Source organism: Lipotes vexillifer, unplaced genomic scaffold (assembly GCF_000442215.2).
Source record: "Lipotes vexillifer unplaced genomic scaffold, Lipotes_vexillifer_v1.1 scaffold93, whole genome shotgun sequence".
NCBI classification, from domain to species: domain Eukaryota; kingdom Metazoa; phylum Chordata; class Mammalia; order Artiodactyla; family Lipotidae; genus Lipotes; species Lipotes vexillifer.
Genome location: NW_006786452.1, coordinates 203388 through 209387, shown reverse-complemented (window position 1 = coordinate 209387; position 6000 = coordinate 203388).

The window sequence follows — 6000 nt, the reverse complement described above, 5'->3', positions numbered from 1 at the left end:
TGCCTATGGCAAAAGGAATTTGAAGGAACAATCCCGAACACAGTGGTCACTATGAAATGACACAAACATTTCTTAATTTCTCCTACCACCTCATCGGGTAACTGGACTTTCTGTTTCCCAGGCTTGGTGAGAATTCTTCCACCCACTTCCCAAAGCAGGTGGGCAGCAAACACTAGGCTGGGAATTTCCAGAAATCCATCTCAAGTTGGAACTCACATGGGTGCATCAAGGAATTTTTTCCTGGCCACACTTAATCATCTGTGCCTTCTGTTTCTGTGAGAACACCATATAAAGCAATCCTTACTCCGTGGATCATTCTGTTTACTAAATCATGGTTTATTTTTTCCTCAGGATATCACATGCTATTCTAGAGTCAGTTTTCAAAAGGTCTTAAATGGCTTGGCTCAAAATTGGTTTTGTATTAAGGGAAAGAACCAGTCCCAGAGTTTCAATCAGCACATCAACAAATAGGCGACTGACCTGCCCCAGATTACCCAGAGGTTGCCAACAGCAGTAGTTGACTCAGACACTTCCAAGGTTCATTTCCCTCTGCTACTTTTCTACATTTTCCTTACCCTATTTCTGATGAAATACAGTTGTCAGTCTTATAGGAAGATGTTGGAGGTGGGCATGGGGTAAAATCTGTTGCCACATCCCACATAACTACTGAATACAAGTATCTGAAATGTTCGGTTACCTTGCAAGGAAGCAATTTAACTACCTGAGTTGTCTTTCACAGAGAGTGATAAAGAGTTATGATTCTACATCAAAACCATCACAACATTGCTTCAAACAACACACTAACCGTGTCACTAGCACTCAATTAATGTTAAATATAATGGCCTTTCAGTCATAAATAATATTGGAGGAATGAGGTTGTTTTTATAAATGAATTTTCCAGACAAATGAAGCTCCCCCATCAAGAACAAAAAGATGTTCAAATTTTGCCATCATTTTTGATAGAACTTAAATATATTTCACATATTCAATGACCACTTAAACAAGGTGCAAGCATCATTATTTATTTTGCTTACTTATAGCCAATGATCACCTTAAATGCAAAACACTGATCCACACAGTGGCTTCTCTTAACAGCACCGATTATGTTGCTCTAGTTCTTCAAGTCTCCTTTAAGTGTTTCAGGCCCTTGTCTGTCTGATAATTATCTGTTGGTCTGACTGTTCTTAGGTTGTGCTTTCTCACACCTGTTCCCATTTGCTCTATCTGAGAAACCAGATGATAAAGCTTATGGGAATGAGCTGCATTATTTCACAATTCTCAGTCCAAAGGCCCCAGGTAAGGGGCTAAGAGTCATTCCATATTTCAAATAAGGAGAAAGTGCATGGGCTTGGAGACAGGTATTTTCCTTGCTATTTTTTTTTTTCATTTTTCCTTTGTAATTTTTTGCAAAGTTTGAGAGTCATCTTGAGATAAGTGATTGCGTATTTTCACATTTTCTAAATTTTGCCTTGTATTTTCTAATACATATTGCCTTGTATCTCTTCTTTCTAAATAAATTTTCTTATTCATCTCAGGAAGTTAATTTCTAACTGTTGTTCGACTGTTTTCCTAAGTTGTCAAAAGCCCTGTTATGATGATGTATGGGGATAAAAAGATCTCTTGGAAGGGATTTTTGGTAGCCATTCCCCTCCTTCTTCATCAGGATTCCTGATATGGCTTAACTTTTACCTCAGCAGTGCAGTTTGGAACAGAGTCAGAAAAGTGAATATCTGTTAAGGAACAGAAAACAGCTCAGTCAGATAGCAATGAGAAAACATAATTGCTCTAGCCAACCATTACATAAATAGACATGAAGATCCTTCTTAATTTTATTCCCCTGAGACTAATGACTGACCCTATTGAAAATCCTAGTAGAAATCATTGTAACAAAAATAGCCAAAACATTAAGAATAGGACACGTGAGAATGACAATGGCTGATAAACATTTGAACCATCAAGCATCCTTGCTAATCCAACCACAAAAATAAGTACTAGCTCATGGGCTAAATAACTAAAAGAAATCGGGGACCACCTTACCTGAATCAGTTAATGTGTGTACCTTAAGGAAAAAATTTCTACAACAATCTTTGACTCCCTTTACTGTTTTTAATGGAATCAATGTATAGTAATGTAAGAAGGTCTCAGACATTTTTTTTTTTTTTTTTTTTTTTTTTTTGCGGTACGCGGGCCTCTCACTGTTGTGGCCTCTCCTGTTGCGGAGCACAGGCTCCGGACGCGCAGGTTCAGTGGCCATGGCTCACGGGCCCAGCCGCTCCGTGGCATGTAGGATCCTTCCAGACCAGGTCACGAACCCGTGTCCCCTGCATCAGCAGGCAGATTCCCAACCACTGCACCACCAGGAAAGCCCTCAGACTTGTTTTATACTTTGGTTTTGTGTTACTTGCAGTGTGGTTGTGTTTCTAGCAAAAGTGTAAACTCCTCGGTTTAAATTAGTAAGAAGAGAAAGAATGAAAGAGAAAGAAGGAGAGAAAGAAAGGGAGAGAGAGAGGAAGGAAGGAAGGGAGGAAAAGAGAGGGAGGGAGGGAAGGAGGATGGAAGGGAGGGAGGGAGGGGAAAGGTCACTCTGCAGTAAAGCTTCTAACCCCTTTAATTATCCCCAAACCATCTGTAAATCCATAAATTAGCACTTTAAAAAATATATTTATACCCCATCTCATTCCATAAAGGATTTGATGTGACTTATAAAACAAATAAAATTGATTTAAAAAATTGTTAAGTTGAGATGGTCTGGACAAAATAAGAAAGAAGAAGCAAGAAAATAAAACCAACTAGTGAGTAGTACACAGAAATGTCACACCATAGTCATATAGGTGGTAGAGCTGGGCTACATATTGGCTCAAAGTTTCTAGTAATTTAAGAGAGAAACAAAGAAGTTGTAAGATTCATAGAGATCACAAAATAAAAACAATGGTTGGATGGTAAGTTTTCCCCACAGGTCATATAAAAAGGATACTGTGTAACGAAATGTTTGACATCCACAAAAACAGGCCTAGAGTAAAAATAAGAGTCCCTTACCTCTGCCATTCCTTCACTATTCCTTGTTATAAGACAATGGTAAGATATCAAAATGCATTTTGTCAAACTCAGTTCTCCAAAGAGCTAGAATGTTGATGCTCTGGCTTGATCCAAGGGCAAAATTTATTATCTAAATGAGAGTGCATGGAATTTAGGGAATTTCCCTCAAATGTTAATTTTTGCAGTTAGGCTTTTGATAAGAACTTGATAAAAGATGGTTAAAAGTTATATTCTCAAACTAGAATCCAGGGTGCAGATATTCTGTGCAGTAAAGTCGAGAAAGTTGAGGAACTAACTGAGGCAGACACCTAAATATCTTTAGAAAGTACCAATTTGTGCCTTCCCAAAAGTTCTTCATTTATTTCAAAATACAAATAAATGGAAAAGTAAGACACCAAAGCTCTACAACGCAAAGAATGACCACACTGATTTTTAGCCTGAATCTTTTCAATATAGATATTACCAGCCATTCACTGTGGCTCAAGGATTAAAAAAAAAAAATCTTAGTAGCACACCAAAAGAAAATTTTAATTTAAGTAATGTTGCTTTCTAGTGAATCCTACAAGGTAAATTGGTTCCAATATTTTCCTAAGATAACTTTCTGAGGGGAATCGTTGAATACAAAGAAAATCAATATTGGAAAACTTGCAAAAAGGATAGTTGGGGTTGAATAGCTATGGTTGATTGACTGCAGTATTGTCCTCAATTTTCATGCTCCTTGTGTCTGCACTCTTTGATACTGCCCTCCTACACTGACTCTGGGCTTGGCCTTGTGACCTACTTTGGCCAACAGGGATAGTAGCAAATTTGACAAGGTACTTGCACATTTCTGCTTGCTTTCTTGGAACCCTCATTTCCATCAGCACCAATCCAGGTAGCCTGCTGAAGCATGAGGATTGTCCCAGTTGAGGCCTCCTAACCTACCAATTCTCAGTCCACCTGCCAGCTGACTGCAGATACATAAGCAATCCCCACCTAATACAGCAATATCTGGTCCAGATCAGCCAAAGTGTCCAACCAGTCCTAGGTTTGTGAGGAATAACTAGTGGCTGTTGCTTTAAGCCACTAAGTTGTGGAGTGGTTTGTTTTTGCTAACTGATACAGCAGTTGGTAACAGCTACAGTGCCTGAATTTAAGCTAATCCTTTAGGTAACGGAAAAGAGAATCAAGAGCTGGTAAAGTCATTTCTAGCGCTTGATAATATTAGTAGATAATATGTATTACTTTTACTCTCAGGGGGAGTAGGGAGGGATTCAACTGGCTTATCTAAAAGTAACACTGAATCTTAAGAAACAAGTAAAAGGAAAGGGGGTAGTCAAAAATCTCTATTTTACTCATCTTGAAATAATTACCTTTCGGGAGACTGTCCTTCCAAACCCAGATCTTTGCACTGGTGTTAAAGATGTAAATTCTACATACGAATCAGGACTAAGCTCTATATTACACAGTTTAGGCTACACCTGGTTCCTAACCACAGAGTCAAATACTGAGTAAAGAGCAATAAAAGCTATAAACAATCTCATCTTGTTCTTGAAAACTTCTGCATAAAACATACAGAAAGGAAAAAGTAGTTTACTGTGGAATAGCCTTGTCAAAATCTTGCTCCTTGCTTAAAATACTGGCTTGAGAAATCCAGTTTGCAATTTGTCATGGGAAACTGGCTAAAATGTAAAAAAAAAAAAAGTGATCTGATAAAGCCATAATTCAAATAATAAATAATCTATTCTTTCGAAACAGGGGGAAGGTGGGGAGTGATATGCTATACTTTGATCCATTAGAACAAAGTTAGAAAGGCTAGTTACTAGCAGACCATAAACAATTTTAATAACAGAAAATCTTCACTGGGTAGCATATTTAATTTAACCTTTTTAATCAGTAAGACTATGAAAAGAAATGCTTTCTGCATGTACTAGAGAGAAGCAATTTATTTCAAATTATAAACATGAGAAAAGGGGTGGTCTCTCATATCACTTGATATTGGGCCTTCCTCAATCTTCCTCATCAGGTTCATCTCAAAATCTTTTCTGACTCTCAGTTCTGGGCCAGCCAAAAAGAATTGATTTTTAAAAAACATTTTTTTTTTTTAAATCAAAAGTAAAAATTAGCTTTGGCAAGATCCTGAATGACTTCTGAATTTCATCTCACATGTTAGCTCACAAGCCTGGCCGTGACTGTTTTTAGCTTCCTAACAATCATAAACACAGGAATTGTCTCAATCAGCATCCCATGTAGAAAACAGAAACCACTCTAGGTTTTAGAAGCAGAAAGCGTTTTCATACAAGGAATCAGATGCTTCAAAAATCTACCATGGGGTCTTCCCTGGTGGTGCAGTGGTTGAGAATCTGCCTGCTAATGCAGGGGACATGGGTTCGAGCCCTGGTCTGGGAGGATCCCACATGCCGCGGAGCAACTAGGCCTGTGAGCCACAACTACTGAGTCTGCGCGTCTGGAGCCTGTGCCCCGCAACAAGAGAGGCCGCGATAGTGAGAGGTCCACGCACCGCGATGAAGAGTGGCCCCCGCTTGTCACAACTAGAGAAAGCCCTCGCACAGAAACGAAGACGCAACACAGCAAAAATAAATTAATAAATTAATAAACTCCTACCCCCAACATCTTCTAAGAAAAACAAAAAAATCTACCATGGATGGATGGAGAAACAAGTTCTCAGGTGGGCCTCCAGGAATAAACCCCAGATGGCACAGAACTGACCCACCTCGGGAGCCATACTTTCTGTATGATCAGAAAGGTGGGAATCAGGAATCACCACTGGACAGCCTGAGATCAAAAACACACCACCACAGCTGTGATGCAGAGAGCAGGAAGACAGGATAAGAAGCCTTCGCTATCGCCACAGCTGCCCCTCCACACAGAGTAACTACTGGAACAGTAACGCCAAAACAGCATCCTCTCATAATTCTGCTTGCTGGAAGAACTACCAGAGCAGCTTGAAAATAGACTTTGTCC